This window comes from Triturus cristatus, chromosome 1_1, assembly GCF_964204655.1.
Source record: "Triturus cristatus chromosome 1_1, aTriCri1.1, whole genome shotgun sequence".
Lineage (NCBI taxonomy): Eukaryota > Metazoa > Chordata > Amphibia > Caudata > Salamandridae > Triturus > Triturus cristatus.
Window position 1 is genome coordinate 548,263,694 of NC_140579.1, and position 21,955 is coordinate 548,285,648.

Consider the following 21,955-nt stretch of genomic DNA (forward strand, 5'->3'; position numbering starts at 1 on the left):
CCTTTGACAGTAACAAAACACATTTTGAAACACCATTAATAGAATTGCAGGTATAGAAGGATGGACAACGGGGAGGCGGGTGGGTCAGTGAGGAATCCACAGGCAGATACTGTATCCACCAGAAAAAGCGTTACCGAATGTAAGTAACTTGTTCTTCTGATGGATACATCTGCCAGTGGATTCCTCACCTTGTGAACAGATTCCCACAGCAGTCCTCACTCCCGGAGGAGGGTGTCCACCCTTCTACACCAGAAAATCCTGAAGGACAGAACGAGCAAAGTGTCCGTCCCTCCTCACCTCGGTGTCCAAGCAATAATGTTTTGCAAAGGTGTGGAGGGAGGCCCAAGTTGCCGCCCTACAAATGTCCTCCACAGGAACGCCCCTAGACAAATCAGAAGTGGAAGACTTTGCTCTAGTGGAATGAGCCCTTAAACCCTCTGGAGGCTCCTTACCAGCCAAAGAGTAGCATATCTTGATGCACAAGACAATCCATCTGGAAAGGGTGCTCTTGTGCACCGCTCGACCTTTCCTGCAGCCAACAAAGCCCACGAAGAGCTGGTCACCAACTCTGAAGTCTTTAGTCCTGTCCAGATAGAAGCTCACCGCCCTCTTAGGGTCCAAGCGGTGAAGTCCCTCCTCCTCCTTGGAAGGGTGAGGGGGAGGATAGAAGGTAGGAAGGGTAATGGACTGCCCCAGATGGAAGGGAGTTACCACCTTAGGCAGAAACGCAGCCCTGGTCCTGAGTACCATTCTTTCAGCATGAATGGTCAAGAACGGGGGTTTTGAACTTAGAGCTTGAAGCTCACTTACCCTCCTTGCCGAGGTGATTGCAATGAGAAAAACCGTCTTAAGAGACAATAATCTCAAGGGACACTTGTGTAAGGGCTCGAAGGGGGAACCCATAAGATAAGTCAAGACAAGGTTTAAGTCCCTTTGAGGCACAATAAAGGGAGTAGGAGGAAACCTGTTTGTGAGGCCCTTAAGAAAACGAAGAACAATAGGTGATTTGAATAATGACGGCTGATCCGGCAAGCAAAGGAAAGCCGACAAAGCCGATAAGTATCCTTTTACAGTAGCCCCAGCAAAGCCTTTCTGATCAAGAGGAAGGGAAAACTGCAGAATGTCAGATAAACGAGCCTTCAAAGGATCAATTGACTTCTCCCCACACCAGAGAACAAATTTAGATCACCTATAGGAATAGATAGATTTGGTGAAATGACGTCTGGCAGACAAAATTACATATACCACATCAGATGGGAGAGAAAAAGAATTCAGGTTGCCCCATTCAATCTCCAGGCATGAAGGTGTAAGCTCTGGAGGTGGGGGTGTAGAACCTGCCCCTCCGATTGCGAGAGGAGGTCTGCCCTGAGAGGGAGACGGAGCAGAGGGCACGAGGAGAGGTGGAGAAGATCTGAATACCACACCCTTCTTGGCCAATCCGGGGCGATCAATATGACTTGGGCCCGGTCTTGGCGAATCTTCCTCAGAACCAGAGGAATCAAGGGTATGGGAGGAAACGCGTAAAGGAGTCGTGAGCTCCAACTCAACTGAAACATGTCCCCCAACGCTCCCTGCATCGGATACTGGAGACTGCAGAATGACGGGCAGTGAGCATTCTCGTGAGTGGCGAACAGGTCCACCCGAGGAGTTCCCCACGTCCGAAAGACGTGACGAACCACCTCCGGATGGAGCCTCCACTCGTGGTCGGCGGAGAACTGCCGACAGACTGTCTGCACGCACGTTCAACACCCCGGCCAAATGATTTGCCATCAGACAAATCTGAAGGTCCTGAGCCCAGGACCAGAGATGTAGGGCCTCTCTGCAGAGACAAAGAGACCCCACTCCTCCCTGCTTGTTGACATACCACATCGCGGTAGTGTTGTCCGTCAGGACTTGAACAGACTGACCGCGAAGGGAAGGGAGGAAGGCCTTGAGTGCCAAACGAATCGCCCGCAATTCCAGAAGGTTGATGTGAAGCAACCTTTCCTCTGGAGACCAAAGACCTTTGATCTCCAGATTCCCCAGATGCACACCCCGCCCTAAAGTGGATGCATCCGTTATCACTGTGGCCACCGATGGACGTAAATTGAAGGGCTTTCCTTGAGACAGATTGCCCTCCACGCTCCACCAAGACAGATTCGCCGCAGCTTCTCTGGAGATCCTCACAGACTCCCTGATGTCTCCTTTGTGCTGATACCACTGCCTGCGGAGGCACCACTGGAGCGCCCTCATGTGCCAGCGTGCATGGTTGACCAACAGAATGCAGGAAGCAAACAGACCGAGCAGGCGAAGGACCTTCAGGACTGGAACGACCACTCCATTGTAAAACAAAGGAATCATTTCCTGTATGTCGCGAATCCTTTGAGGAGGAGGGAATGCTCGACACACAGTAGTGTCCAGTACCACACCTATGAACAGGTTGCGCTGAGAGGGCACCAGGTGAGATTTGGGCACGTTTATCGAGAAACCCAATTTGAACAACAGCTGAGTTGTATCCTGCAGATGATGTAGCACCTTCTCTGGCGACTCCGCTTTGATCAGCCTGTCGTCCAGATAGGGGAAAACAGAAATCCCCGACCTTCTGAGATGGGCTGCCACCACTGCCATCACCTTAGTGAAGACTCGGGGTGCAGTAGTAAGACCAAACGGAAGGACCGCAAACTGATAATGCTGCGATCCTACCCTAAACAGGAGATACTTCTTGTGCGACTTCAGGATGGGAATGTGAAAATACGCACCCTGCAAGTCGATCGACACCATCCTGATTCAGCGCTTGAAGAACCTGCACAAGGGTGAGCATCTTGAACTTCTCTTGCTTCAGATAAAGATTCAAGACCCTGAGGTCCAATATCGGACGCAATCTGCCGTCCTTTTTCGGAATCAGGAAATACCGGGAGTAGCACCCCTGACCCCTCTCCTGCTCTGGAACCACCTCTATCGCACCTTTCTGTAGTAACTTCAGGACTTTCTAGTGTAGGAGAAGACGATGGTTCTCTGAGCAAGCCCCTTGACAAGGAGGGTAATTTGGAGGAAATTCCCGAAAGGGAAGGGCGTACCCATTTTCTACAAGATCTAGAACCCAAAGATCTGTAGTTACAGATTCCCAATCTTGTAGAAAATGGGTAAGCCGGCCCCCCATAGGACCAACATGATCCAGAATGGCGGATCTAGGGCTGCTTTGCGGTGGAAGGAGGGGCTGAAGAGGAAGAGGAGGAGAGTTGACGGCCACGTGTGCGACCCCTGATTCTACCTCTGAATCCTTTAGACAAAGAGCCTTGCTGCTGCTGTTGGGTCTGCCTGTATGAACGAAAGGTTGCCCTTCCGAAACCTCTGTACCTTTTAAACGACCCCCTTGACTGGGATTGAAGGCCCAGAGACTTAGCCATAGCCTTGCTCTCCTTAAAACGTTCAAGAGCAGCATCTGCCTTTTTGCCAAACAAACCAGATCCATCAAATGGCAAGTCCAACAGAGTCGCATGTACATCCGGGGAAAACTCCGAAGACTTCAGCCACGCACCCCTCCTGGTGGCAACAGAACCACTTTGGATCACCTGGTGTGCTGCTGCCTGGGCATCCGTCAAGACCTCATTAAAACCAACCCTATCCTTCTCAGATAGTTTTGGTGCCAGTTTCTTAGCAGAATCCATGAGCGCATGAACATAGCGTCCCAAAAGGCAAGTGGCATTTGTTAATTTTAGTGCCATGCTGGCTGATGAAAAGACCGTTTTGGCCAACTGGTCCAGCTTTTTAGCCTCTCTGTCCCCCGGAACCTGAGGAAAAGCACCCTTGGATTTCCCTGAACAAGTCGCCTGAATCACCAGGCTCTCAGGCGATGGATGCGATGTCAAGAACTCAGGGTCCCCTGGAGCCGCTCTATATCTCCTAGCAACCGTCTTAGAGACTGCAGGAGCAGAAAAAGGCTTACACCACACCTCCAACACAGGGTCAATAATGGCCTCATTAAAAGGCAACAACGGCTCCGAAACCGCAGTAGGAGAATGCAACACTTCAGTCAGAACGTTTGACTTGAACTCAGTAGTTGGCAACTGAAGATCCAGCAGTTCCGCAGCCTTCCTGATAACTGCATGATCTGGAGCCACATCCTTCGAGGGTTCATCGGAAGGTGGAGTAATTTCCCACTCAGGAGACAAATCCAGTCCACTAGCCTCTTTAAGCTCCTCAAACACCTCGTCAGACTCCACCAGCTCTCCCTCTTCTGCTTCTTCCAGAAGGTACCTTCACTCATCAACCACTCTCTGAGCCTCCCTTCTGGACCGAATCTGCACAAGCGGCGTCGGCGGCGCCGTGTTCGAATCCGACGGCGCCAAACGTGGATCCGCAGGAGCAGCTGGCATCGAACGAGGTCATGAAAGGGGCCTGCGGATAGACTTGCGGCACCCACAAATTAAATGCCATTGGACCCATCGGACCCGCAGGTGCACCAGTGGTGTACATGGCTCTCGCAAACACCCCGTACATAGCATTTAAATAATGCGAGGGGTCCTGACCTGGTCCAGGGAACGCAGGGTACTGGTCAGGCATCACCGGACTCGGGCCAACCGGCGCTGACGGTGGAATAGGCGGCGTCGCAGGCTCACCCGGTAATTGAAGTTCCTCAACCGGGGCCGGAGACGGAGCCGGAGATGGAACCGGCGTCGGAGATGGAACCGGAGTCGGAGAAGTAGCCGGAGCCGGTGAAGCCACTCGAGAAGAAGGACCAGGAGGCGAATCCGGAACGGGTGAAGGAGACACAGAGTCCTTTCGGCGGCGAGTTGGTGACTTCGACTTCGGAGCCGAACTTTTGTCCGAGTGATGTCGAGAAGAGTGCCTCCTCTTCTTCTTGTGCTTCTTGGATCGTGAAGCATGCCCCGAAGAAGACTTCGATGCCGACCTCGACCTCGATCGTGACCTCGACCTCGTCCTCGACTTCCTTCTTCCTCTCTTCTCCTTCTTCATCCTGGTGATGAAGAGTTTTGCCTCCCTTTCTTTTAGAGCCTTGGAGCTCATCTTGCGACAGCAAGAACAATCATCCACATCGTGGTCAGATGACAAGCACCACACACAGTCGTCATGTGGATCCGTGATCGACATGTGTTTGCCACATTCACGACAGGGCTTGAAGCCCGACTTCCTTGTCGACATCTTTCTCGAAAGAGAAACAGAGAAACCCAGAAAAACACAAAGTAACAGCAAAGCTACCAACAGCGATTCCCGAAATCCGTTGGCGTCGACGGCGCGGAAAAAAGGGAACTGACGTCATCACGCCGACGAGGTCTTCTTATGGAGCCGGTGACGTCAGCAGAGTCGCGAGCGGAGCCGTGCCTCTATGACGTCATCTTCGACCTCATCGGCGTGGACTGCTACAAAAGTTTCCGAATGTTGCTGGCGCAGGGGATATTCACAAGGTGAGGAATCCACTGGCAGATGTATCCATCAGAAATTCAATAACAACCTGATTTCATCATATTTCTCCCAAAAAGTTACTACCAGTCTTTTGCTCGGGGTACGAAAAGCAAAAGAGGTTGAAAAATGCATAGCAAACAATTAACATGTTTGCTCACATCTCGATGTTATCTTGCACCATCCATTTATTGCATTGTTACCACATTTGGGCACTATAATCAGAGTATGCCTTTTAATAACTATCTCAGCCTATTTTTGTTTTGATTCCTCTATTTCTATCTCCACTCACTTTCTCCCAAGTAAATCAATGAGCCGAAAGGCTTTAAAATCATACCCATGAAAGGTCAACTCTAGTGTCTAGGTACTATTGTGTGTTACCTGCATGGCCTGTTGTAGTTTTCCCTAGTTTAGTCTAACTGTACACGTTATAGGCCTTATTTTTCTTTGCACAAGTTACTATATAAACATGCGTGCTTTTGTGCCAAATTGTACTTTCACACGGAACCTGCATATGTTTTCGCGTTCTGTTATTTTCCTGGGATTTAGTCAGAACACCAATAACAAGGTCAAATAACAACGTCCCTTGTTATTCTTTCTAGGCAGGCATTTGCACCTAGACATAACACAAGAATGCAGCTGTTGTTTATGCACACTAATTTCCTATCATATAGATGAACACATGAGCCAAAAACATACACATGGAACGAGAGGTCTGAGACAGGACCACTGCGTCTTTTGAGATCTAGAGTATCCTTCTGTGTATGCTCAGGTACGGGGTCTGCCAGTAATCCCAGAGATCTTTCATATATAATCATTTAACTTTAGTAGCAGGTGAGGTGGGTTAGGTCACTGTCCCATAAAATGCCTGGGATTTTCAAGGTATATGGATTATTAACCATGCTAACAGAATTTGTATTATGAATTTGTTTTCCAATTGTGCATTTCAGAGCATGATAGTTTAAATAAATATTCTAAACTTCCTTCTTGTCTCATGGTTATCTTATTTTGGACAAGTATGAGTGAGAGAGAGAAAGGGTGTATCCTGTTACTATGATCCCTGAAAGGTTCAAGAGTGTTGTGTTCTGGGGTACCAATTCACTTGTTTCTCTGGTAAGGTTAGGAGGGCAAGTGAGGCACTACGGCTAGTCAAACTCGGGCTCATAGGTACTAAAATGGTATGGTGTCTCAGTCCCTATATACTGATGTTACATGGTTCCAAGCATAGTTCTGTTCCAGAGCAGAATACCAACAAAGGTACTAGTTGGAATATTTTGCCAGACTAACCAAAAAGCTCACCAAAAGATGTTTGCAGATGTCAAAGTTCTTGATTTTAATGTGAAATCAGGTTGTGTGTGGTTTCATAGAAAAACAACTTCATGGAATACCATTACTGAAAAACCATTTCATCTAAACTGTTTAATGGAAATTTTCTAAATGAATGGCATTTACCTTTTTTGTAGAAACCAATTCATAAAATGTCTTTGTTTCAAAATTGGCCATTGAATGCATATTTTTAAGTGCAAATGCAAAGGGTAATGGTCTTACTTTCAGAAATAGTTTTGTTGGAGATATTTATTTCAGCGCTTTACTTCAGGGGTCATTATTTCATATTTACAGCTCTTACATTGTCAAACAATTACTTCAGATGCTTTCAATTGGCTGACCCATCATCACACGTAAACACCATCCATCACTGACCCCTTGCAACCTCTAAACACCATCAATCCCTGCTCCCTAAACCCCCTCAGCACACCCAAACTCCACACATCCCTGAACCCTAGAAAACTCTCACCATCCTTGAACACCAAACATCCATGACCCAGATGAACTCTTCATCACCCTAAACTGCTTATCCCTGAACCCTAAAACACCCTTTCTACATCTAAACTCAACCCATCCCTGAATTATTAAAACCCCTCACTACCCTAAACTCCACCCCATCCTGTACCTAAAAGCTTTTCACCACCCCAACTCTGCCAATAACTGAACCTCAATAACCCTCACCAGCCCTAAACTCCATCCATCCATGAACCCTAAAACCCCTCAACAATCTTACACTCCACCCATCCCTGAAACCACCTTGTACGCCTCAACACCACTCATCTGTGAACCCTAAAACCCCCTCATCACTCCTATACTTCACCCATCTCTAAACCGTAACAACGCGTATTCCTGACCACTAAAAGCTCCTCGTCGACCTAACCATTACCCATCCCGGAACCGAAAAGCCATACAGTAGCCCGAAACTCCACCCAAGTTTAATGTTATTTTGGATTTTTCCTTAAAATGATCTTTCCTTTAAAATGCTTCCTTTAATTTCCGTTTTTTTGTATTTGCTTAAAATTGTCTTTCATGGGCTTTCATGGGCACTTTACCACCGCTGATCGGTACTAAAGTGCATGTGCTATGTATATCAACTGTAATGACAGTTGGTTTCTCCATGATTGGCATATTTGATTTACTGAGTAAAGTCCCTAGAACAGTGCACTACATGCGCCCAGGGCCTGTAAATCAAATGCTACTGGTGGGCCTGCAGCACTGCTTGTGCCACCCACATGAATAGCCCTTCAACCCTCTCTCAGGCCTGCCGCTGCAGAGCCTGTGTGTGTGCAGGTTTAAACTGCCATGTCAATCTGACAAGTTCACCTACTTACCAGGCTCAAACCTTCCCTTTTATTACATGTATATGTTAGACTTGGAATCCTTGATGTGGTTTGCCCTGACTTTTTGCCTCTACCTCCTGTAGTTTTGATGCTGTGCTGGATTTCGTTTTTGCTGGCTTAGATGCTTTGGGCTCTTTGCCACTGCTGATCAATGTCAAAGTGCAAGTGCTCCCTGTGTAAATTGAGTTTACAATTGGTTCTCCCTAATTGGCATATTTGATTTACAGGTAAGTCCCTAGTAAAGTGCACTGAAGTGTGCCAGGGCCTGTAAATCAAATGCTACTAGTGGGCCTGCAGCACTGGTTGTGCCACCCACATGAGTAGGCCTGAAAAGGTATCTCAGACCTGCCACTGCAGTGTCTGTGCGCAGTTTGCTAACTGCTGTGTTGATTTGGCAAGTGCACCCACTTGTCAGGCCCTAACCTTCCCTTTTCTTTCATGTAAAGCAACCATATGGTAGGCCCAAATTACCCCTGGGCAGGATGCAGTGTATGTGAAAGGTAGGACATGTACTGGTGTGTGTGACGTGTCCTGATATTGAAAGACTGCCAATTTCGTTTTTCACTATTGAAAAGCCAGCTTGCCCCATAGGATAGAATGGAAAATGCTTTGTAACATCTAACAAGTATAATTTCCCATTGGGACACGATAGAGAAATAAAGTTTAGTCTCTCTAAACTCAGAATTTAATAACACATCTTTTAGGAAAGATGTTTTTTTAATTGTGTGTTTGAAAATGCCACTTTTAGAAAGTAGGCATTTTCTTGTTTAACCATTCTGTTTGCCTCTGCCTGTTTGTGCATTGACAGTGTGATTTTGGAGTGAAAGGGGCTGGGGATGTGCATTTACAGTAGACAGCCACAGGGGGGTTGAGTTGTGCCTGTCCCTTCCTGGATTACTCAGAACTGATCTGAATAAACCTTGGCTGGATTTAGAGTAGTGGGAGGACATTTCCTTGCAACTGAATAGGGCTTGTCTCCCTTGAACAATTCCGTCTCCACCCCCTGTGGTCATACTGCACCAGTGAGGACAGAACTGGTTTGGACTGGGCTCAGAGACTCTTGCACAAAGAGAACAAAGACATTTTGGGGTATAAGTATTAGACCTAAAACCCCAGAACTTTAGATCACTTCTGGACACAAGAGGAAGCTTTGCCAAGGAGAAGAGCTGAAGAGCTGAAAGGAGGCATGCTGCCCCTTTGCTGTGTGCTGTTTGGGTTTGGCCTACAGTTGCTGTTTCTGCCAAGGAGCGAACAAAGACTGAAACTTGCTGTGATCCTACTTGAAGAAGGTTCTCCAAAGAACCTGTGTGTGGACTCTGGAGGCCTTCCTGCATTCCATTGCCAACAGGCCTTGCTTTCCCTGCGTTGCTCCCGGGAGCTCAGCGCACTCCCTTATAGGATGAAGCTGTTTGTGAGGTTGCCCCGATCACTGCCTCTGGCCCGAGTCTGGGGCCGAAGCCAAAGTCCAGCTCCTATAGGTATCGGCGGCACCGCAGGACATCCGGCTACTTGGTGTTGCCTTGCAACAGAGGTAACCTAGCATGGAGAAGCCACAGTCGACGCATACCCGCTCAGTAGGATGCCGACTTGAGCCTCAGGGTAGCGAGGTTGTGCTCCATTCAGGAAGGAGCTGCCCACCTCTCCGCTCTGTGTTGCCAAATCACCACCTCGGAGGGAGTTCACTGCTCCCAGCTTGGAGACCGAAGGAGCCTCTTGCCTGGGCCTTCTTTTCTCTCTGGCCCACTTGGTGCTTCCTCCAGCTGCCGGGGTGCGGCCCGAGGCAAGGGCAGCCATCGGAGGGAGTGGCACAGAGGGGTCGAGCCACCTCCCACAGGTGGTGGCAATGTCTGCCTTGCTGGATAGCGGAGAGCCCCGAAGTGCGCAGTAAGGACTAAACGACAGTCTACCAACGTAACACTCAGTTCTGCTGACTGAGTTACAACATGCATTTTTTTTGTAAAGCCAGGATTTTTTTTAATGGAGCTCATTCTGCTGTGAAGTGGTTTACGTGCAAAGATACCATGCATAAGATATGTTTTTACATATGTGATTCATGGAAGGTACTGCATTTTTGAGTTACAATACATAGGATATGTTTTTACATATGTGATTCGTGGAAGCTACTGCATTTTTGAGGTACAATACAAAGGGTATATTTTTACATAACCTGGTGTGGAGTCGCTTTTGTGGTGTGCCTAGTGTGTCATTTGTGTGTGTGTATGTTGCACAAACACTTTACACATTGACTCTGGGATAAGCCTGACTGCTCTGCCCCAGCCACCAAGGGGGTGAGCAGGGGTTATCTTGGGTGTGCGACTCCCTTACCCTGACTGGAGTGGTGGGTTCTGCCTGGCTTAGGTATCTACCCTAGCAAACCAGAAACCCCTTTTCTAACAGTGAGGTACCCCTAAGGTAGGCCCAAAGTAGCCCTATGGGCAAGGTGCAGTGTAGAAAGGTAGGACATGTGCTTTTAAGTTTTACATGTCCTGGTAGTGAAAACTGCTAAATTAGTTTTTCACTGCTGCAAGGCCTATCGCTCCATTAGGTTAGCATTGATGCTGCCTTGTAACACTTTACAAGTGTAACTTCCAATTGGGAAAATATAGAAAATTGGAGTTTGGTGCCTCTGGACTTACAATTTAAAAACTCAACTTTAGTGAAGTTGGTTTTTAAATTGCAGGTCTGAAAATGTCACTTTTAGAAAGTTGGCATTTTCTTACTTTAACCATTCTGTGCCTCTGCCTGACCCTAGAATACGTGTCTGGGAAGTGCGACAGCTGGGCTTTGTGAATTCACTCTAGATGGTTACATACAAAAAGGAGCTGAGGTATGGCCTGCATATCCTGATGGCCCATCGCCAGGCTAATGGGTCTTCATGAGCTAGAGTAGTGGGAGGAGTTGACACTTGCACCTGACTGAATAAGGCTGTGTCTGTTCCCACACACATAGCTGCATACCCCCCCCCCCCCAGTAGTGTGTCTAGAGCCAGGGCCAGGAAAGGCAAGGTCTTGTGCATTGCAAAGACCTTTCTTAGAAGTCTCTACGTTAAAGTCTAAAATGGGTTTAAGTACTGGACCTCTGACACCATATTACTCAAAACACTTCTGGACTGAGGACATTCTGCCAGGAAGAAGAGCTGCAGTGCTGCCAACTGGAAGTGCCACTTTGCTGCTTGCTGTGCTGTGTTGGCCTGCTGTTTCTTGCCTCTGCATCCTGCTTTCTACAGTTCTTCAAGGCCTTGACAAAGCTTTTCTTCTGTTGTTGAAGTCTCAGGGACATCAAATACTTCACCTGCATCTTCCTACCAGCACCTGGGCCCCTCTGCTGTAAGTCCTGACCTGCAAAGTGGTACCAAATCCAGTCCTGGGCCTTTTGAGGTGATTCTGGCATTCAGAACCAGCGCATCCCTGCAAAATGGATGCATTGACACTGCCTGCACCGTAGCTGTGGACACAGCTCCCCGAGTACGAGACGCAATGACCAGGATTTTCAATGCAGCCCGACTTTGCACAGCGCCTCCGAAGAACTGCTGCTGTATGAGTCTTGGACACAGTGCCACTGCTGGGCGTGGTGTACCATTATAACTCCGATGCATCCCTTACATTGCGTGGCTTTCGACCGACGCATCGCCTTCAGCCCAGTGGTTCAACTTTGACGCCAAAGAATTGACGCAACGTGTGCTTAACATCAACACATTATTGACGCTGAGTCGCATTCAGGAACCGAGTACTAGCACCCGCAACCAATGCATTACCTCCTCTGCACAACTCATTGTCCCGGAGTGGCAAAGCTTCAACAACCTTGTCCCGTCTTAATGAACCGACGCACCACCTGCATCCGCGACGCCTCATCTCCTCTGCGCTATGCATCGTCTTTGAGTTCCGACGTATCCAAGGTACTGTAATGGGGTCTACGTGATTCCTGTATCCGGCCCACGCTCAATCGCGGTTGGACTGAACTTTTGGATTTGTCTCTGTCAAGCGCAACCAGATAGCCCCAGTTGGTGCTATTGACTTCTAATCACTGAATTTTGATGTAATCTTAAAAGATTTGTGTATGTTTCGTTTTTGTCATTTTGGTCTTGTTTTACTGAGATAAATATTGGCTATTTGTTTCAACTAGTGTGGAGTACTTTTGTGGTGTTTTCACTGTGTTTCTGTGCATCTGTACATAAATACTTTACACATTGCCTCTTTAGTTTAGCCAGACTGCTCTGTGCCAAGCTACCAGAGGGTGAGCACAGGTAAACCCTTAGCGTGTACTACACTTACCATTACTAGAGTGTGAATCCCTACTTGGACAGGGTGCATACCTCTGCCAACTAGAGACCCCATTTCGAACAAGCCAATTGAGATTAATTTACAGTTTTGTAGATTTTAATCCATTGTTGAATCCGGTGCTCAGAACGGTTATTTTTTAACGCTTACACTTTGCTACAGGGTTGATTGTTCAGATTAAGGGTGGACTGTATACTCAGCTTCGCCAATGGAGTTTGCAGAGGTTTTTTTTTGCCACTTCGCACTCCGTTTTGAGTGCAAAGTTCGGCAAAAAAAACTCTGCCTACAACCGGCGGAGCGGAGTTTACCAGTGCGCCACTCACTCAACCTTACCTCTAAGAAGTTTTCATCCCAGCTGGCCGGATTCATGTCCACGCACCCGGGCAGCCTGGCCAGGCTCAGGCGAGCCAGCAGAGAGCCGCCCCTGAGTCTTCAGTTTCTGCAGTGAGCGCGATCGAGCAACTGTGGAGGGAAAGTCAGATCAAATCTCACAACAGGCAGAACTGCACCGCTGCTCCCAGCACTTCCCCTGTCCAGCCTCCATGCTGAGTTAACCCCGAGAAAGCCACTGAGTGCCCTGTCCAGGGTGTTTAATATGTAATCCGGATGTCTTCGCCTGGTTGCCACCTCTTTAGCCCGGTAAGGAGATCACTGCCTGATGAGATACAATACATCTGTGCCACTGGCATTACATAACTCGAGAAATGCCCGAATGCCACGTATTTAGCGAGGCGGGGCACCAACGGAACCCAACTGTAGTTTACGTATCTGATTCATGTCTAAGCATTTTCTTTGTAAAGCGGTGTAAAGTGCTCTCTCGAGCCCTATAACCAGACTCCCCAAGGTAGATAAAATCGGCAGAGATATATGCCAAGTATTATTCCATATTTTAGCTAAAGCTGCCAGAGTTTGTCTTTTCAAGAGAAGCGCCTGTCACAATGCCTTGAAGAGAAGAGTAACTCGCCTTTTCTTTGACTTCGCATCCTCCTGATTCCTGACGGAGCAGTGAGCACGTGCAGTTACCAAGAACGTGCAAGGAATGTGAATGGGATGGGATATTTTTCATTGCTGCACGTTTCCTGTGCAACATGCAGTGACGTAATGGCGTCGGTGCAGGGACTGCGCCCCGAGCAAGGAAACTCTACATGCTTACAAGCTAAACAAGCATTTGCAATGCAATAGGTCTCGCATTTGTAAGAGTTTGAGCTATTGGCATTGTAAAATTACAATTCCTTTTTATTTTATGTTTTGGGTTTATTACAAATAAAATGCATTGTCATTTACAGTGGCAGTAGCGTAAACTTGTATCAAATTAGTGTGCGGCGTGCAGCAGTGTGAGGCGTGCAGCATTGTGAGCCGTGCAGCAGTGCGTGGCGTGCAGCAGTGTGCGGCGTGCAGCAGTTTGTGGCGTGCAGCAGTGTGCGGCATGCAGCAGTGAGTGGCATGCAGCATTGTTTTCTGTAGCAGTGTGAGGCATGCAGCCCTGTGTGGCGTGCAGCGGCGTGCAGCAGTGTGCGGTGCATAGCAGTGTGTGGCGTGCAGCTGTGTCGTGTTGCATGTAGCAGTGAGTAATGCAGCAGTGTGCGGCGTGCAGCAGTGTGTGGCGTGCAGCACTGTGTGCCGTGCAGCAGTGTGTCCTGTGATGCATTTATTTGTGTAGCATTGTGCGGCGTGCAGCAGTGGGTGGTGTGCAGCAGTGTGCGGCGTGCAGCATTGTGTGGCGTGCAGCAGTGTGCGGCATGCAGCAGTGAGTGGCATGCAGCATTGTTTTCTGTAGCAGTGTGAGGCATGCAGCCCTGTGTGGCGTGCAGCGGCGTGCAGCAGTGTGCGGTGCGTAGCAGTGTGTGGCGTGCAGCTGTGTCGTGTTGCATGTAGCAGTGAGTAATGCAGCAGTGTGCGGCGTGCAGCAGTGTGTGCCCTGACGGAGCGTGTGAGGTAACAGTGATCGATTAGCCACATCAGATCTGGCCTGAGGTGCACTGACGGAGCGTGTGTGGTAACAGTGATCGATTAGCAAGAACAGATCTGGAATGCGCTGCACTGACGCAGCATGTGAGGTAACAGTGATAGATTTTCCACAACATATCTGGACTGAGGTGCACTGACAGAGCGTGTGTGGTAACAATGATAGATGACCCTGAACAGATGTGGAAGGAGGTGCACTGCCGGAGCGTGTGTGGTAACAATGATATATGACCCAGAACAGATGTGGAAGGAGGTGCACTGACGGAGCGTGTGTGGTAACAATGATAGATGACCCAGAACAGATGTGGAAGGAGGTGCACTGACGGAGCGTGTGTGGTAACAATAATAGAATCGCAAGAACAGATGTGGAAGGAGGTGCACTGACGGAGCGTGTGTGGTAACAATGATAGATGACCCAGAACAGATGTGGACGGAGGTGCACTGACGGAGCGTGTGTGGTAACAATGATAGATGACCCAGAACAGATGTTGAAGGAGGTGCACTGACGGAGCGTGTGTGGTAACAATGAGAGAATAGCAAGAACAGATCTTGAAGGAGGTGCACTGACGGAGCGTTAGTGGAGCAAATCTAGAGCAAAAATACCAATTAAAGACTGCTCTCAGTTATAATAAAAATACAACTCTGCTTTAAATTGACCGAGTGCGTTCGGGTGATTAGCATCTCCGCAAACATAAGGTCGCTCTTGCCTACATGTAAACGGGGGCTGCAAGGGTCCTACTTTGTTATCTATAGCGGTCTGAGTGCATAAAGCCTCGTTGTATTTGCTCTGACATCAATGTAGACTCACATCCAATAAGGGTACCCCACATAGTGCCTCGAACAGCACATTAAGTCTAGAAGCAGCTGATCTATTCGTGTAGAAATCGACGGGCGTTGTTCAATTTCTTACCTTGCATCCTGTGTAATGGAATGAAATGGATAATAAGCGAAAGAGTGCCTAACAATTAACAAAAAAGTAGTTTTAATGCCGGCAAAATGGATTTCCTGTTGATTTTCCTACAACCAACTTTTCTTTAGTAATGAACTTGTAAACGGCAAACATTGAGCACTCTCTGGAGTGCTGCAAGAAAAATCTCGCAACTGTTATAAAGCATTTTCTCAGAGCAGTCATGTCTTTTTGTAAAGACTTCTCTCTGGCCACTGTATCCTGTGTTGTCAGCAGAACAGGAAACTGCAATTGGAAGGATGTTTGCATTTTTTTTTCTCTCCAGGCGCCCCTGTTGTCTGTAATTGCCACACTTGCGAATGGGCCATTAACCAAGCCTAAAGGCTCGGTCTGGTTTCGATATCTGTGGCGCTTGATGTCTGTTGTGTGATCGTGTTTTTCCCTGCAGGAAGGGAGGGGTTGGAGCATCTGAGAGATGGGGGGGGGGGAAGAAAACAATGCCATGCGAGTGCCGCTGTAAGCGTGGGTAACTAAGGCTTTACAAACATAAACAAAAGTTGAGAAAGTGCATGCCAAGCAATCACAGAGTGCTTCGACTTCGCGTAAAGAGACATTCCTGCAAGATGTCAATAATGTGTGTGTGGCACGTAGTCTTTATTGGAAACCTGTTGGGCACTAATCCATTGTGGGAAATATGCCAAAAGGTTAAGGTACACGTGATGTTTTCTCACTTGGGACATACTGGCTGCCCCCGTTTCAGATGATTTTTTTTTGATTTTTTTCAAAAACAAAACCAAACAAACATTTCTGCCTATTTCCTCACTGTGCTGAGAAGTAATCTGGAGTTCGCTGGATGTCCGAAAGGAGATGTTTGTTTTTTGGGGTGGGGGGGGGGGGGAGGAAGGTTAGTGAGTCAGTCGTTCTAATGAGCGAAAAATCTGAAAGCAAGCGTGCTCTGAAGCTGACGAAGAGGGAGTGGGAGGGGGGAGTGGAGGCGGGCACGCAGGCTGCCAAATGGTTATATTTTTTTGGGTTTAAACAGAAGCAAAAACTAAGATGCATTTGATTAGCAATAACAGATCTGGAAGGAGGTGCCCTGACGGAGCGTGTGTGTTAACAGTGCTAGATTAGCAAGAACCGATCTCGAAGGAGGTGCAGGGACGGAGCGTGTGTGGAGAAAACCAAGAGGAAAATTAACAACTAAAGACTGCTCTCAGATATAATAAAAAAATACAACTCTGCTTTAAATTGACCGAGTGTGTTCGGGTGATTAGCAAGAACAGATCTGGAAGGAGGTGCACGGGGTATGTTTGGCAGGGCTTGGCGAAGGGTTTCCATCACGGCGAAAGTGAAAGCAAACGAGTGGTTTTAGGACTCCAAATGGTGCGCGCGCCCGGACGGCTCACATGCACTGTAGTTGGAGGCCTGCAAAGCCACTGTTTGCACTTCCAAAACTCGCTTACTATAAGTCTCGCCAGAGCAGCGCTAAAGCGCTGGCTCAGGCGAGACCTAAAAAACAAGTTTGAGTATAAACTTACTGCCAAGAAGGCTAGCTGTCCACACCGAAGCAGCAGCCACATTAGGGACAGGATTTAGGGGCTGATAAAGTTTTCCCATCAGCGGAGGTGAAAGGTGAATGAGCAGCTTCATCCCTCTATCATCGCGAGTGCAAGGAAGTGTGCTGACCGTGATTAAGGATTGGAGAATGGAGAGGCCCTCTTTAATCATGGCTCTCTAGGTCTGGCTGAACAATACTCTGCCCGCTCGCGGAACTCCGCTGAATTTTGCGGCGTTTTTCAGCAACTCCACCCAGGCCTGGTTCAGATTGAAACTCAGCAATACTTTTGAAAGCACAAAGACTATTGGTTTGCTGAAAGTTTGTCGTGGGATGACATACATCGGGGAAGATACGAATTATTTAAAGGCCAAATCTTTTGCACACCGAGGTATTGAGGGATTTTGAAAGCATCCCTCACCCACATGTCCAGCGCACTATATTTAAAGTAAGAGCTGGGCTGCAGGCGACTGTCACACCATACTGAAAGAGCTTTATTCCGTGACGCATCTAGAATGGGCTCAAATATAAAGTGCACCGTTAACCAGGTAACGCTCTTTCAGGACTATATGTTGGAATAATAAGTGATTCAGGCGATTCATTTTAAGTGGCATGCAGTAGTAAGCAATAAAAAGAGGTAGTATCTTCTCCATAGCAACAGAGCATAGCCTAGAAACCTGTACTTGGGGAATATGGGAAGTGGAATGGCATAAAAACGCAACAAGACAGTACAAATAATAACAAATAAAAAAAAAATCAACTTATCTCTACATTCACTGTTCTTGAAACCCTTCCGTGAGATGACAGTTGTGAATAGTTAAGCATCACAGCACGTCACACAGTTAAGTCACAGTTCATGGTAAATTACATGGTGAAATGAACACTTGACAGAGAAATAGTTCCCGCGTACAACATGTAATGTAGCAACCAGCCTTGCAACCAGTGAGAGCAATGCCATGTCTTCAAAGACTAATGCCAGGTTTGTCAATAGATGACAGAAGGTGCACAGTTCCATGGTACTAAATTCTTCCAAATGACAGTAGAATAACAGGTGCTAAGGATCGTTCCTGTAACATCCTGGAGTGATTCTACCCAGCGTGACATTGAGAAAAGACTACAGCCAATGCATCTGTCATATTTGTTCATGCTGATAAACCAATCCTTCTTAATACTGGAAACTGTCGATAAAAAATGGAAACAAGGCTCTAGGACAATAGATCTGTCATTGGAGCTCGACACCCATGTATGTAATGCCTGCTTGGCAGAACGTGGTGCTGAATCTGAGGACAGCTGACTTGTTCAGAAAAGACACAACGAAACCCAAGAAGCCATTATAGCCATAAATAAACGTGTGCGAATCTAATATAAATGCCCGAGCTGGTAAATAAAAACACTTCCAAGATCACACTGAAGACTAACAAATCTTTAAGGCCTGGGAATCTAAATACACTCACTCAAAGTATGGGAGCCGGTAGATAAAAATACAATTTCTGTATCCCGTGTGCAAGGGATATCCCACAAAAGGAAACAACAACAATGTTCGAATGATACTAGATGAACCTGCCTCCTACACTTGTTTCGTGGGAGAAGACCTAGCTATACTGCATAACATTTGTACTAAAATTGTGGAAAATATGTTTTTTCAAATTTCGCAGATCAACCCAAATTTTAGGAGAGGAACTGCAAAATCAGACTTGTGTCTGAGGGAAAAACATTCTTTGTTTAGCTACTAAACCAGACTTTGACAAAAAAGACTTGTATCTGGAACCTTGTGAGATCGATCAGTCACTACCTTAAAATGCTTTACCTTTTACAGGATTATAATTAATTCACAATAACTGGTATTGCTGAAGTTCCATAATAACTGCTCCATTAATATAAAATCACAACACAAACGAATGTCTATTTCAGATAACACCTGCTCTGTTATAGTACTGACATGATCTTTGAAAGTGCTAGAGCGAAATACTTTGGTTGACAAGTACAACAACAAAAAGGTCGAGTTTTGTTGAGAAAATAAGCAAAACAACACAATCACCCATAGCCTTTTTTCAGGAGTGAGATGTTCTCATTACAGAGATACACAGGAGGAAAAATGGAAAAAGAAAAAAGAAAAATTGAGTGAGCTTCCTCAATGAGAAGCAACAGAGAGCACCCACTGACATAACAAGATAGCTGCCTGCAGTATGCCTGATGGGGCAGGGACAGACTCTGTGGTGGATGCTGTTGGAGGGGGCAGTTTAAATGAAGTGGCAAACTGAATGCATAGAAACAAATTGTGGGCTGTCATAGAGTGGTGGACGGGAGTGCGTGAAGGGTCAGGCATAGCCTATGAATGATGAGAATGTGTGGGGTTGTGCAGCTAGATTAGGGGAGATGTTGGACAGACGAAAAGAAATATTGAACACACAAAGCAAGCATTCACTGACACAATAGAGTGCCCGTGGCAATAACAAAACAAGAAGCATTGGCAAAGCCAAAAGAAATCGCCTTGAAGCGGTGCGTGCCCCTCGACTTCGTTTGCTAATGCTGGATTGCAGTGGCGCTCCTGTACATTTATATATTTTTTAATTTACCATTTTAAAATGGTGCTGGACATTTTGAAACAGTAAATTAAAAATAGCTAAATGCTCACCGTTGCATTACCATTCCAAAATGGTTTCCACATATGTTCTGTTGTACTGGTGGCCATTTTGCCTTTAAGTTAACATTCAAACATAGCAGATGGTCATTTCAGAGTGGTATTTTTAAGAACTATATTTATGTTTGTGATTGGTAACACAAGAGCAGCGAGTTGCCAAGCAGCAGTTTGCCTCTGGCAAGCACAGGAAAGGGGAGTCGGGAGCAACAGACAAGTACGTGAGAGGCCCAGGAGCAATGTGCAGTTACCAGGCCCTTGCACACAAAAAATGTTGCAGAGGCTGGGGAGTGGCATGGGATGTAAGACCAATTGGTGGGGGTAAATGGGTAAATAGCATATGAGAGAGAGAGAGAGAGAGAGAGAGAGAGAGAGAGAGAGAGGAGAAAGTGGTGCACTCATTTTTTGCACTGAAACGGGGCTATAAACGTAGTCCCCTGAAGTTATCAGTGGAAAGATGCAAGTCCCCCAACCAGAACTGAAGTAAGGAAGCTATACTCAAAGGTGGAAAAACACAAGAATTTACAGGCAAGCCACTGAATAAGAAGCAGAGCACTGAGAAAGTCATGCAATCATGAGCAAGGGGCTGACCTGAAGCCCACACACTGTGGATCTTCAACAATAGGCAATTACAGCTAAGAGGACAACGTGGGATACAGACTGTGGCACTGTGGATGCACCAGCCTGCCAGGGGCCGAGGAAGAGGGGTAAGTGGTTGGTCACTGAGGATAGCATCTGTTAGACCTGGCACCATTGGCGTGTGTCTCCCTTTCATTTTTCTCTGTTGTCTCCTCTGTTTTTGCTGGTAATAGATGCTCTGGGCGCGGTGCCACTGCCATTCAGTGCCACAGCGCGAATGCTCCCTGTGTAAAGATGACATGTGAATTGGTATATCCATGATTGGCTTATTTGGTTTGCCTGTTAGTCCCTAGTAGCGTGACCTGTGTGTGCCCAGGGCTGGTAAACCAAATGCTGCTGGTGGGCCTGCAGCACTGGTTTGTGCCACCCACAGAAGCAGCTTGTAAAGTGTGTCTCAGACCTGCCACTGCAGTGTCTGAGTGCAGTCTAGAACTGCCATCTTGGCTGTGAAGTGCACCCACTTCCCAGCCCCTGAACCTTCCCTTGGCATCATGTAAGCCACCCCTATGGTAGGGTGCATTGTATGTGTAAGGTAGGACATGCTCTGATGTGTGTGGCATGTCCTGGTAGTGAATTACACCCAATTTCGTTTTTCACTACTGTAAGGCTACCTGTTCTCCTTAGGCCAGAGTGGGAGGTTTGGCTATTACATTCTATGGTCCTAACTGACCCACAGAACATGGTAGAAAAACGAATTTAGTATGCCTGAGCTCAGAATATTAAAATACATCTTTAGTGAAGTTTATTTTTATATTCTGTGTTTGAAAATACCACTTCTAGAAAATAGGTATTTTCTTGCCTAAGCCTTCCAGTGTGCTCTGCTGTTTTGTGTATTGGCTGTCTGGTTTTGGAGGGACAGGGCAGGCTGAGTCAGACCTGGGTTGAGTATGGGGAGGGGTAGCTCCTGGACCTAAATATGGCTGTGCCTGGCAAGGTGAATGCTGCCTCCACCTCCCACTGTGCGTCTGATGACAGACCCCCTCTTTCTGAAAGGAAGGATGCAGCCTGGTAAACAAAGTGCTCCAGGGCTGGGCAGAACTGGTTCTGGCTGGGTTCAGTGACTTGGATCTTCTGAGAACAAAGACTTTTGGGGTATAAATATCTATGCTGAAACCCTTACAATTTGTATTGCTCCTGGACAACAAGAGGAACTTCTGTCCGTGTAACTGAAGAAATCTGCAGGAGAGGACTGTCCTTGTGCTTGTGTGCTGTTTCTTGGACTGGCCTGCAGTGGTTACTACTGGACTTGGAAGAAGAGGAAAAGGACTTTGAAGGAACTTTTATTTTATCTTGCTACAGCAATCACCCAAGGGTTAGAAGAGAGCTAGCCTCCTGAAGGAGTCTCAGGCACATCAGACTACACCACCAGCCTCCTGTTTCCTCCCAGCGAGGATTTCTATCCGCAGGTGAGGCTCCTGTGAGTTCCAGGGCCTCTAGTTCTACTGTGGAGAAGATAGTGCTGAAAATCATTGCAAACGCCCGTTAGGGAGCCGCCGCTGCTGAAGAACTTAAGGAAAACCATCGCGCTGCTGCCGCTGAGTGCTCGCTACCGGAGATCATCGCATCACACGTTTGCAGGCTTCCAAGTGCTCGCTAACCGAAGATCATCGCATCGAGTTCATCGCTTCACGACATCGCAGCGCGGACGCCGAGCGTTCGCCATTTTCATCGCATCAGGATCGTCGCTCCCTCGCGGGGCGCCATTTCTTTTCATCGCAACAAGATCGCACACGCAACAGGCTCGGCGCATCATCCTCCCTTCGCGGCAAGGATTTCAACGCATCACCGGCTTAGCGTGTAGAAGTTTGTCGCTTTCTCCTGCACACAGATCAGCGCATCATCCTCCCTTGCGGCAAGGATTCAACGCATCGCTGGTCACACGTGAGGAAAATCATCGCTACAACTCCT

At 47.4% G+C, this 21,955-nt stretch overlaps 1 protein-coding gene and 1 long non-coding RNA gene across 6 annotated transcripts in view; one reads left to right on the plus strand and one right to left on the minus strand.

The window, feature by feature from the left end:
- The window catches only part of LOC146870586 (copine-8-like), a 1,950,277-nt gene that overhangs the window by 1,055,833 nt on the left and 872,489 nt on the right, over positions 1–21,955 (minus strand). The gene's annotated exons all lie outside the window — the stretch shown is intronic.
- Positions 1–21,955, plus strand: part of LOC146870589 (uncharacterized) — a 449,760-nt gene that overhangs the window by 2,361 nt on the left and 425,444 nt on the right. The window lies entirely within an intron of this gene.